This window comes from Lissotriton helveticus, chromosome 9 (assembly GCF_964261635.1).
Source record: "Lissotriton helveticus chromosome 9, aLisHel1.1, whole genome shotgun sequence".
Taxonomy (NCBI): Eukaryota; Metazoa; Chordata; class Amphibia; order Caudata; family Salamandridae; genus Lissotriton; species Lissotriton helveticus.
This window is the reverse complement of record NC_136070.1, coordinates 985,250,172-985,262,877: the sequence shown is the minus strand read 5'-3', so window position 1 is coordinate 985,262,877 and position 12,706 is coordinate 985,250,172. Positions and strand designations below refer to the sequence as shown.

The 12,706-nt window shown below is 44.2% G+C and overlaps 1 long non-coding RNA gene across 1 annotated transcript in view; it reads left to right on the top strand.

The window, feature by feature from the left end:
- LOC144783106 (uncharacterized) overlaps positions 1-11,740 on the top strand; it is a 59,795-nt gene extending 48,055 nt beyond the window's left edge. The window contains exons 3-4 of the long non-coding RNA XR_013601405.1: positions 2,126-2,224; positions 11,212-11,740. This is a non-coding gene — a long non-coding RNA (uncharacterized LOC144783106). The remainder of the gene's footprint in view (positions 1-2,125; positions 2,225-11,211) is intronic.
- The last annotated feature ends 966 nt before the right edge of the window (positions 11,741-12,706 follow it).

The following is a 12,706-nucleotide window of genomic DNA, read 5'->3' as shown; positions in this document are numbered from 1 at the left end:
CACAATGCCCTTGTAAGTATCCCCCACAGTTTTGGACAATCCTGGAATTAAGTATAGTAAACACAACCAGACATATTCTTTGTTCTTTTCCAGATATAAAAAGTATACAATCTGATGAATAAACCATGTTGCAAAATCTCTAATGCTTTACCATCAGAAATCTTTCTGAAAGATACTAAACAAAGAAGATTTGCCAATTTCTGGGAAATCTGTCTCAAAGAGGGATAACAATTACCTGGCCATGAGTCAAAAGGTTTGAAAGCCAATTTAACATCCCATAAGAAATTGATTCTTAGGGGCTATCTTAAGTCATATTCCCTTTATCATTCTACATATTAGTGAGTCGCTTCCAACCGCGATGTCACCTACCAGGGCACGGTCAGCTGAAACATCCAATCTATGGCAATTAATGGTCCTGTAAGATAAACCTGCCTGAAATATTTTGTTAGATAATTTATGTGTAATAAACTCTCTTGGTTTGACAATCTTCACCCTCTCTCTAGGCTGCTCGGCGGGCCCCGGGCCAAAAGAACTGGCATCTGTCAGTAATGTAAATTCTGGCACATTTCCAAAAATAGCTTTGCCATTCCAACATTCTAGGCTGTTCAACCACCACTCTAGGTCTGTTCGAGCTTCCAGGGACAAACTTATCAAATCCGCATACTATAGGCCTTTTCGCAAACCAACTGTCTTTAATCTCTGAAGGACCCTGTAATGCAGGGGGGCTGGAGAAATTGCTTGAATCAATGAGAACAGGACACCAACAGTCCCTGCTAAGTCCTTGAGTGTTACAACCTCCATTCCTTAAATATTTATCATCTCTTTCCTTATTTTCGTTGTCTTTTTCTGAGACAAAAGTAACCGGGTTTGCAGAGTATCAAGACTTATTTTTCTATGTTAACAATGAATCCCAGGTTCATGGGTGCGGCCATTTTGTTTTTCGGTCTCTGTTATGGTGCTGGGCCTAAATTTGAATCTGTACTTTATCTTTGGAATCCGCCTCCTTTATTACTTTTCTACTCCTAATTTGAGTTTTTTATAATAGTGTGCCTTTGTATTTGTGTATTTTACATTTTTGTGTACATTTGTTTGTGATTTTGTGACTTTTTTTACTTAGTTTATTTCACCTTTTTTCCTTATTTCTTTGTTCTTTTCTTTACCTTCCTTTTCCGTTTTAGTTATTATTTCCCCACCCAGCACCATAGCAGAGGGTGACTTCCATGCGGGTGGCACAGCTGCCCAGGTGTGCAGCCCCGGGCAATCTTTGGAGAGGAGGAGGTGGCAGCACTAGTTTTTTTTGTGAAGCACCACCTCCCCTCTATGCTGGCAGCGGGCCGCAGACCCGGTAGTGGGTACACATTTAATGAGCTTCAGTGGTGCTGGGGGATGGTGCGCTGGTGTGTGTGATGCACCAGCCATGTTCTGGGCACCGCCCCGCAGCTGAAGCACCATTGGGCAGACATTCTCGACCTCAAACAGGACCTGCTAGGCATTGAGATTCTTGGGTTTGGTGAATAATAATTGTTTGTTTGTGTTCTACAATGCTAAAAAAAATCCGAATAGCATGCTGCTCACACTCGCTGGTAAGTTATGTTTAATAAAGATTACACTGGTATATTATTGTGTGATCCAGTTTCTAGTTTCTGCTAGGCAAGTGCTGCCACCTAATCACATTAATCAGGTGTTCGCTTTGGCAGATTAATTAAGAAGTCATTGCAAACTGTTCTTCTGTCACTATTGTATTTCACTGAGTAGCGCGTTCTCTCTGTGACTTTGTTTATGTAGCTCATACAGTTCCAGGTTATTTAATTTGATTGACAGTGATGTTGTGAAGTATGCATCTATGCATTTTAAAAAAGAGAGACTGAGTTGGCTCAGCAACATTGCTGAGAAATGGGAATAGATAAAATCAAAGTTCATTCACTGCAATACATTAGGTGCAAATGTCGTTTTTGGAAGATTTGGAATTTGGATTTAACGACAGTCGATAGACTCAAGTCAAAGCTAGTAGTACTATAGGTGATCTGTTTTAGTGACTGCGTTTGTTTCTCATAAAATATTTTGCGGACATTATTAACGGAATCACTAATCTATCTTTATTTATCTTCTTATTTTCTTTCATCAGCACCCAAGGGCAAGAAGAGGGACGATTTACAGGGTCCGGGACAAGCTGGTTAGCCGGAGCCGACCACCAGCGCTGCTGCCAAGGTCTCTGCTGATCCCAGTAAGTCCTTTTATGATTGCTGTGGACGTCTTAGAGTAGGACCGTAGAATCTTGTGGTATTGGCCTATTGGAATGTTGGTGCTATCTATCATGATTCGTGAAGATTCAGATAGCAGGCCCAAGTAAGCTAGTATTTTAAATAAAATCATCATGTATGTTTGTTCAGAAGGCTTTCCTTTTCCTGCTTATGCCTAGCTCTAACACAGTTCACTTCACTAGACAGTGGCTATGGTTATCATGGACCACCCTGCCCCGCCCCCCAATGTAGGGTGCTGCAGACCTGTTCATTTATAGGTATAGTATACCAGCAGTTTCCCCTGACAGAGCAGCAAGGCTGGAAAACAGGCCAGGAGGTCGCACTCCCATTGCATTTGTCATCCAATACCATATGTCTTTCACTGACCATTATTCCACGCCAGGCTTGTCTAAGTTTGTGAACCAACCAATCAAATGCCTAGAGTGATATTTGGAAGATACAGATGTGCTAACTAAGCTGTAGTGCTGCATTGGTGTTGTATTTGGGGTTGCGTATCTGGGATCTAAATTATGTGTAATGTTTTGTAGCATTTCAAGTTACAAATTACATCCGTTACCAGAGCATAGTAAAACATAGGCAAAACAACAATGTTACAGCAATTCGTCGAAGGGAGGGGGAGAAAGGAGACATGGCATGGAGACGGGGAGAACAGTGCCCAAGGTCCGGCTGGGTAGGTGACGGCCGAGGTGGTGAGCCAGGGCAGATCTCCTTTATAGCTGTTTCGCAGCTCCACCGGGCATCAGCCATGTTGCTCAGGTCTCAGCGGTCAGGGAAAAACAAGGTCACAATAGTTACGGCTGCATCGATGAGACGGGGAGACCGGTGCCCAATGTCCAGCTGGGTAGGTGACAGCCGAGGTGGTGAGCCAGGGCGATCTCCTCTATAGCCGTCTAGCAGCTCCACCGGGCATCAGAACTGTGGTCTGTTTTATGTTGTGTAGTTAGTTTGAGGCAGTCAGGTGCTAGGTGTTGCATTATTATTGGCAATTCCAACTGAAACAGAGACGAAAATAACGAAAAGGCAGAAATAGGCACTAGAAAGATGCTGGTAGAGGGGCAGCGAGAGGCGGCAAAGTATTAAAGGATAATAAGGAAAACAACAGGGGGTAGGGGTACAATCACTTTTGAGTAAAGAAAATGAGAGAATAAGTAAAACATCTGGCTGCAGAAGAGCTAAAAGAAACATAGGGCGAGCGAGAGAGCACGAGAAACCAGCAGGTGGAAGATCACCTTTAAAGAGCATAGGAAAAAAGAAAGTAAATGACACATCGGGATGAGTAAGAGAAACAGGAGGGATAAGATCACCTTTGAGTAGGGAAAATGAAAGAATAAGTGAAACATCTGGGTAGGGAGGAGAAACGGCAGTGTGAGTAAGAGAAGCAGCAGAGGGTGAGATTCACAGGTTCGGGAGTGGGCATTAATGGGAGAACCTGGGTAGACACTGGAGACAGGCACTGGGGAGGCTGAGTAAATAGGTCAACAGGGAGCAATATAATTGAAAGAAGGGTAGAAAGTGATACAGAACGATGTACAGAGAGGGACGGACCCCCAGAATAAGGGAGGCAAAGCAAAGGTACGGAGTCAGAAAAAGAATGGGAGAGATGCAAGGAGCAGAGAGAAGAAAGGCAATCGAGCATAGAGGCAGACAGAAAGAGAGAGACAGGAGAGAGACAGAAACTAGGAGGGTCAAGGGTGAGTGGCAGCGAGGTAAGGAGTGAATGCCAGGAGGGACAAGGGTGAGGTTCAGGCCATTGGGGTGAAGGGTGAGTGCCAGAGAGGTGAGGAGTGAGTGCCAGGGAGATGAGACATAAGAGTCAGGAGGGTCAAGGGTGAGTGCCAGGAAGGGGAAGGGTGAGTGCCGAGAAGGGGAAGTATGAGTGTCAGGGGTGAGGAGTAGCTGCCAGGCCAGGGGGGTGAAGGGCTAGTGCCACAGAGGTGACGGTTGAGTGCCAGGTCAGGGGGGATGAAGGGTGAGTGCCAGGGAGATGAAGGTTGAGTGCAAGGGGTGAAGGGTATCTGCCAGGCCAGGGGGATGAAGGGCTTGTGCCATGGAGGTGAAGGGTGAGTGCCAAGGGGGCGAGTAGTGAATGCCAGGAGGGACATGGGTGAGTGTCAGGGAGGTGAATGATATGTGCCAGGGAGGGGAAGTATGAGTACCAGGAGGTTCAAGGGTGAGTGTCACGGAGAGTCAATGCTGAGTGCCAGAGAGGAAGAAGGGTGAGTGCCAGGTGCAAGGAGTGACTGCCAGGCCTGAGGGGTGAAGGGTGAGGGCCAGGGAGGTGAGGGGTGAGTGACAGACTGCAAACAGTAGTGAGCTGGGGTCTAGAAGGACGTGCAGAGATCATCACCCGGTGTGTGCCAGGCTGAGACGCACCAGTGCCAGGACAGAATTGGGTGGATGCAAGAACCTCTGAAAGGCGGGTGCCAAGTCACTCGTAACCTTAGTACAGGAGTGGGGTGCGCAGGAGAGAGTAACATCTTCAAACAAGAAACTATTCAAAATCCTGAAAACTCCACTTTATGATCTTGCACCCTTATGTGAAAAATAATGAGCAAATGAATGGGCTTACGTAGTGGACTTGCAGCTTGTTACAGCAACCTATTGAGATAAAGTTTGCATTGCAAATAAGCCAAAGGTAACACAATTTGAATTAGTAACGGTAAGATTCGCAATGAACTAGCAACAAGTTGAAAAAGCACCCCAGAATTGAACCGAGGATACAGAATAATAAAACAGGCACTGATGTCAGAGTTCGCATGTACACACTTTTCTGTAATCTTGTACTGTTCCAGGTTCACCTTGTTGAGAGTTACCTGTTGGTCAGATTGTTTGGGCCTTGAGGGTGCAAAGTCACAGTTAACATCAAGACTGTGGCCCCTCTCTCATAGCCTAACCTAACATTTCCTTATCTGGGCAGTCTACCACAGCTCATTTGTTCTTGCAGCAGGACCTAGAGTGGCAAAAAGGAGGTAAAGCCAATGTATAGTATATCACAGGGGTGTCAATAACAACCAGAGTTTAGCAGCTTGAGCAGGGGTGGGTGTCACTGGGCAGTATGTCGTAAAATGAAACATTTATATTTTCTTTATGGTTCCTTGACTTTGAGCGGAGGCTCTGCCTCAGAGAGTCTCATAAATATGATATCTTGCAATGCAAGGGAGGGGGGAGGAGGTGGTGAGGAGGATAAGGGATGAGCGGAGGATAGACAGATGATGGATGGGTAATTGCAAAAATGGATGGAGAGGAGAATGGAGAGATGGATGCAGAGAAGAATGAATGGAGAAAAGGATAGAGATGAGGATAGATAAATGGGGAGATGGGTGGATGGATGCAGTGGTAGATGGGCTGGGAGGAAGATGATGACTGGATGACTGCATAGAGTGAAGGATGAATCAAGTGAAGGATGAAAGCCGGAGAAAAAAAATAAGGTGTTGGATGGAAAGAAGAAATGATGGATGGATGGATGAAAAAAGAAGGAAGGAAAAAGCATGGAGAGGAGAAAGGATCGATGAAAAGAAAGCTAAAGGCAAGAAAGGATAGATTAATGGAGAAGACAAAGAAGGGTGGATGGATGGATGGGAAAAGTACAGAAATAATAGAGCAAAAGAAGGCAGGCAAGATGGAAAAAGAAAGAATGAAGAATGGAGAGAAAGAAGGACATAGGAAATAAAGATATGTAAGAATTTCAGAATTTCCTTTGGGGAAGCAATCGTCCAAACAATTGCTGGATTCACTTGCCTCATCCACTTGCTCAGAGCTATTTGGGACATGGACATGGGTGAATGTGGGGGTACTCTATTTTTCTGGGTTCTTCCTCGGTATATCTCTATTTTAGCCCAGGTGTAGGCAAGAACTAGGCTGACCTTCTTCTTTATAAAACTAGCAGTCGACATTTGTATCAAGTTAGTTTCAAATGCTGTAGTGCTTGAGTGATTTTTCTATGCACACAATACTAAAACAATTAAACCAAATAATTGTTTTATAGACAACAAACAGGCTTCCAGCCAAGTTCAACATAATTGAATGGCACAGACTAAATTTTTAACTAAACATTACTTTTCTGGGTTGTGTGCCACATAATTATGAAAATAATACTGCACATGATTCCGTTTCAAACTTTTGATATGTAACACATCTGAGCATACAAAGTTTAAACATACACGGCACAATATAGACCTGCTCGAAATGATCAAGACCAAAGCCACTGGAACTAGGCTGGGCGCAAAAGAAAACATGTTACCTTCCTCTTTGTTCACTAAAAATAAGCAACCATTGGTCTCCAGTCACACGGGCTTTATCAGCGGGGTAATCCTGGGAGACGTTGATGCACTGTGGCATCTAAAACACAGATGCACAAGGCCCTCACAAGATCTAGACTCTGGGTCAGCTCGGTCTGTAGACAGGTAGCCTGGTACAGAGCTCTCTACAAAGACAGTCCTGTTCAGCAACAAGAACCAGGCAGAGTAAAGTAAGAGGCAGTCCGGTGCAGAGCTTTGCAAACAGGCAGTCTGATTCAGAGCAGGCAGCCCAGTACAGAGTTGTGTAAAGAGGTAGCCCAGAAAAGCTGTGAGATACATGGATTGTAACTACAAAGAAAATTGAATCACATTGAGACATCCAATTTGGAAGAGAAATTTGCAGTACCTGAATGCAATTAATGAAATGGAATAACAAGGAGACCCATCGAGAAAAGTGTCCACAGTGATATTATCAATCAGGGAGCAGTAACTAGCGGTGCCGGTGTTCCTGACCAAGTCGGATCAAATTTACAACGTGCTCTAGGAGAAATACATTATGAAAATGGTGCCCCTGCTAAAATATTAAGCATGGCACCTGTGTTGTTGTGAATGCTCACAGATTAGCGCGGCGCCTGGGAGCAGGACAGCAATGAGGAGAAGAGAGTACCAAAGCGGGCGCCGTGTTGGGAGCAAAATACAAATGGCAATGGTTTCTTTTATTCAAAACATCTATGATTGCGAAGAGGTTCATCGAGCTCATCTTACATGCGGGTGTGCATAGAGCAAATAAACTTGGCATGGCTGCCTAGACACTATTATGAGAATATTTAATGCAGAGAAGTTTGTGACAAAACTAGGATAAACTAGTCAAAGAACATTTTCTGCTAGTAAAACGCAAGTATGTGGTCATAGTAAATTTCCCACAATGCTCGGTAATGGCAAAGGTGATTTTGGGTAAGCCACGGGATTGGTTCATGAAAATAAGGCCCACACTCACTGAGTTATAACTTTGTAGCTGTTCACAAACGCGTGCAGTACCTTTTACAAGTTCTCTCTGTATTTCTAAATTAATGAGTGGGACAGGGAGATTAAGTGAATTTATCGGGCCGGCGGGTGTTGTGGTGAGGGGGGTGTGGCTGGGAGCTAAAGCTGAACAAATTGGAGGGAGAAAGGAGGAGGAGAGACTCGGCGCTGCAGCCCGAGGGCAGAGAGCGAGCATGGGCACGAGCAAGTTCAAGATATCCCCAATTAACAGGTTAATCAATTTAACAGAGTAGGAAAATGTTGCTTGTTTGTAAATCCCACTCTAAGTAGACCAAAACATTGGCATGTGAACTAGCCAACGCCTGTCCCCACACAACCTGAAAGAAGAGGGCCAAAGTAAACGTTATCCCCCCTGAGTATACAGTGCCTGTGCAGAGATTCCAGTTGCTGCAATCTACACTGACACAGATGAATGCTCGGCTCCCTTCGAGTCCGAGTAAGGAGAGCAGAGGGAGGAGCATGACAAGGCATAGGAAGGCGAAAGACGTGGCTCATTCAAGAAGAGCGGCCACGCTAATTAACAAGTATCATCCAATCTGCAATCCAGTGGCGCCCCAGAGCCTAGCGAAGACCTAACAAAAATTATTGGAAGCAACACGTAATCCTTCGGATGGCAAATGGTGATCACTTTCGCGGCCGCTTTGATGTTCTCAGTGGCAGCGGGGCTCACTGAGGACATCAAAGCGGCTGCGTAAGTGATCACGCAGGCTGACAAATGGTGTGCGTGCCCAGCGCACATGCACTGTACCCGATCCGCCTGCAGACTTTGGGAGCACTTTCAGAAGCCCCAATAAATATCTCGCAAAGCATCGCTTAAGCGATAGCTAGGCGAGACCTCAAAAGGAAATGGTATATGAGTGAAGGGGTGGGTGGGTGAAAGGGTGCATGGTGGATGGATGGGTGAATAGATGGTTTGAAGAAAGAATTGCTATGTATTGAATTGGTGGAAAATGCATTGGATATTTTGGTGAAAGACTGTACGGGAGAAAGTAAAGCTTAATCACGGTGGCTATGGGTGAATTGGAATGAAGGGATGAAATAATATTTGGATTGTTTGGTTGAATAAGCAAGGCAGCTTTTCTTCTCATGAGGAGCGTTCTGCTGCTCACCTACTCTGCATACTTAGTTTATGTAGGTTTATCACAATCATTCAAAGCTATGGTTCTTCTAAGTGGGGGTTATTTATTTATTTTTATTCTTTGTTCTACTTCCTTGACTTGCTGTATTTGGCAAGGGTGCCTGCATTGGCACTAAGCAGCTAAGTGTAGCGCTAGAGCAGGTAGAAACACAGGGCTACACCATATTCTTGCAAATATGGTGCAGCCCTGTGTTTCTGAATTGGCAGACTGAGGCGTTAAGCCTGGAAGGCTAACGCCTCACTCCGCCACTTCCCTTGTAAATATGCCCCAAGGTGTGTTGTCCCTTCGCCCAACTAGTTAGTTAGTTAATAGAACACAAACAATCAACCTCGCCCTTACCATTCCCAGACCACCAGTGTCACCAAGGGGGTTCCGCAGGGCTCTTGTTTGAGCCCCACATTATTTAATATCTATGTTACCCCCTTGGCAGGGCTACTAAAAAAACTAGGATTTATCCCCATCTCCTAAGCTGATGACACACAACTTCTCCTATCCTTTGATAAATCAATCCGCACATTCAAGACACCTTTTCGGAAGGAATGAAAGGCATCGTGCAATGGATGAGGGTTAACTTCCTTCAACTGATCATGTTGTTCGGAGAAGCAAAAGTGAGATGGTCCCCCAACTGGTGGCTAGGGGAATTAGGACCAACCCCTTCCCCAAAGCAGATAGTGAAAAACTTAGGAGTGCGAGTTGAACATGAACTAACATTAGAGGAACACATTAACACCACTACCAGGCTATGCTGTCACACTCTGGGTATCCTCCGCAAGGTTTTTCCCTTGCTGCCATCAGCCACCCAAAAACCTTAATCCAGGCACTGGTCATCAGCCGCCTAGACTATTGCAATGCCCTGTTGATTTCCGCCAAAGAAAAATCCTTAAATAAATCGCAAATAGTCCAGAATACCGCAGCAACGCTCCTCCCAGAACCCCTTCTGCCCCGTTTCTCTGCAAACTTCACTGGCTCCCAATAAAAAATAGAATTAAGTTCAAAATCTACTGCACAGTGTATAAAGCTGTACACAATATGGGCCCTAGCTATCTAGCCCAAAAATTGGTCAGATACACACCAGCCAGGCCCCTGAGGTCAAGCCACCAAGCACTCCTCTGCATTCCGCGAGTCACATTGGCACTCACAGAGGGCAAAGTCTTCTCCCATCTAGCTACTGGAACCAACTACCCATACAGATGCGCCAGGGTACAAAGTTCTTGTCCTTCAGAAAACTCCTGAAAACTGCATTGTTCTAACTCTTCCTAGGTACGGCCACAAGCAGTCTCAGCGCGGATATACCCCTATGGGGTGATTTAGGCACTATATAAGTCTCATAAATAAATAGAAATAAATAAATAAAGTAGTCACCCCTTGGTACTTCACTCCTTTATTTTTTCCTAAGTTCTTCCATCCCAGCCTATCAAATGGAAAATCCATTCTTGGCATGTGCCACATTTAATCATGCAATACCCATGTGAATTGATTCCAGAACATATATCATGGATTCCCATAACAGATTTAATTTACACTTGCTCAGATTTTTCCCTTTTGAATTGAACCGTGACTGAATAAGCCAATTATGATAAATCGATGATCAGTGTAGTGGCCCTTCTACTATATTTAAAAAGGTTGTACCCAACATGTCTTCTAATTCCTCTACCTTACCCCCTGCAGCAGAGAAAATCAAGTTTCCTTTCTTTGGTTACTGCCCAGCATATTAATTTGTTGCAAATATGTGTGGGCGGGTAAGGCCACAGAGTAAAGTGGAAGTAGGTGCATGATTTGATGTCAGGTTTGGCATAAGGGATGCACAGTGATGAATGTGCCCAATAAAATCTATATAGTCAGTTCATTTACCTGTAGTGCAGTCCATTAGATTCATTTTCGTCAACGTCTACTTGCGGCAAACATGATATTATATTAATGTCTGCATTTCATACATGAGGTGTTTGACTGATGTAGTATCTTATTTATTATTTATCTGCCTCTTTGAAGACAGGGTAGCAAGAGAAATGTATTTGGTGAAGAGCAGGGCCATTGGAATTAAAAATAGCTAATTGTTAACTACAGCTGCAGACAGAACCAAACTAGCAGAGTCACTGGCTAGCAATGGGCATGGCTTCATTGTTTTAGCACCACACACAACTTGTTCTCCGTATAGTGCATATTGCTGCACTCGTCAACGAGAAGTCATTTATTTTTCAACTCAATGTGTCTCACTCTGTTTATAGTTACTTGAAAATCCTTTATAAGAAACAAAATAATCAAATCAGTTTTTTTTTTAAATCATGTGATGTTATTCTCTGCCTGTTAATACTTTTCTGCTACACAGTCAGTGCTTTTTTAGGTTTGGCATCATGCATGGGTAAAACATAAAATTGGCCTTGTGACACTCCTAACCATAATCACATCAAATACATTCCAATGGCCCTAGGGTACTAGCAATGTACTGCTACTGTGCCACTTAGTCATTTAAAACAATTGTTTGCACAGAGCATTACTTAAAATGTGTCTTTTTTGTTTTTCTCAATGTAGCTGCTCCTACTGGTCCAGCCAGACTACCCACCAGGCAGGAGGTAGCAGCCAGTTTGCAGCAGCAGAGGCTGCGGTATATTCAGCAGGAATACCGGCGGCTTGTGGTACTGGAAGAGGAGGAGATGGAAATAAATGCCCCAGTGCAGCCAGTACACCCCACCCTCTAGCGTCCCGGCCAGCCCACTGCTAGCGCCACTGACTGCCAACTGCTGCCACCCCAACCACAATGGAAACAATCGAGGGCCGGATCACTTTGATGGAGCAGAGCCTGGACCAGCTCCGGACCGACATCCAGAATGCCCTCTTTTAGCCCTTTTTTGATTTTTTGGTTTGGTGGGAGGTATTTGGTTTTTTGTGGGCTGGGTGGAGATGGTGGGAAGGGAGTTGGGACTGGAGAGATTTTCTTGGAAATTTTGAGGTCTGGGGCTTGGTTCAGTTTTGTTTGGGAGACCGGTGGGCATGTTGTTTGGGTGGAGAGGGTAGGTTGCTTGGTAAATAAATAAAGGGGAAAACTATTTTTTCTAATCTACAGGTATTCCTGAAGTTCTCTCTTTTACTTTGCACGGCTGCCTTCAAGTAGTTTTACACAGCCTGTTTATGTGCTTGTAATTTAAGAAAGAGTGTACAACTTAATAATAGAGTCCAGGCTTATACTTCTCTAACTATCTTGACCATTATGGGGTATGCTGCCATGATGGCCTCTAAGGTGTTGACGTTCTGAACTAGCTAGATAAAAAACAGGAGCAGTTAATTTATTTCTTACTAAGTTAAATTACATCCCTCCTAGTTGTCTTACCTGAATATACAGGCAGCAATAACAGGGGAGGCATCAAAACTTCACAAGCAAGGTCCCACTTCCAGTTCCACCCAGGTGAGCTGCAACTGTAGGATTGATCTGATTGATTGATTATCCATCGTAGGCAACTAAAAGGAAGTAGAAAGACTGAGTAAGTGGGTTATACATTTATCAAACATTTACAAAGAATTGACACCACCTCAGAACTAGGTGATGACACAATGAGAATGTCTGATTGTGCTATAATAGAAAAAATAGTTTTGACTAATGTGGAGCTAGCAGTATTATTTGTATGGACTCAAAGTCTGCAGTCGACAAGTTTAGGTTAGGCGTCTACTATTAGGCAACAGAAGGCCTGAATGATGATGCTGACGACTGATGTTCTTGATTCTATATCTAAAAACATGTGGTTCATTTTTAATGTGCGGCTTGGTAATGGGCTGGTGTGGGCTACTGCTCAGACAATTCTACAGTAAGTTGGTGTTGCTTTCACCACATCGGCCCCATCAAGTGTGTGATCTATTGATGGTGTCATTGAAGCCACACCTCAATAAATCACACAGCGTGGGAAAGAGGGTTAAGGGTTTGATGAATGGATGAGTAATGGGATTTGCGGAAAGGTTTGACAAAGACAAACGCTACAACACAAGACCAACATTCATTTGGGCAAAAAGCAGCAGCACATCATTTGCCATCAAT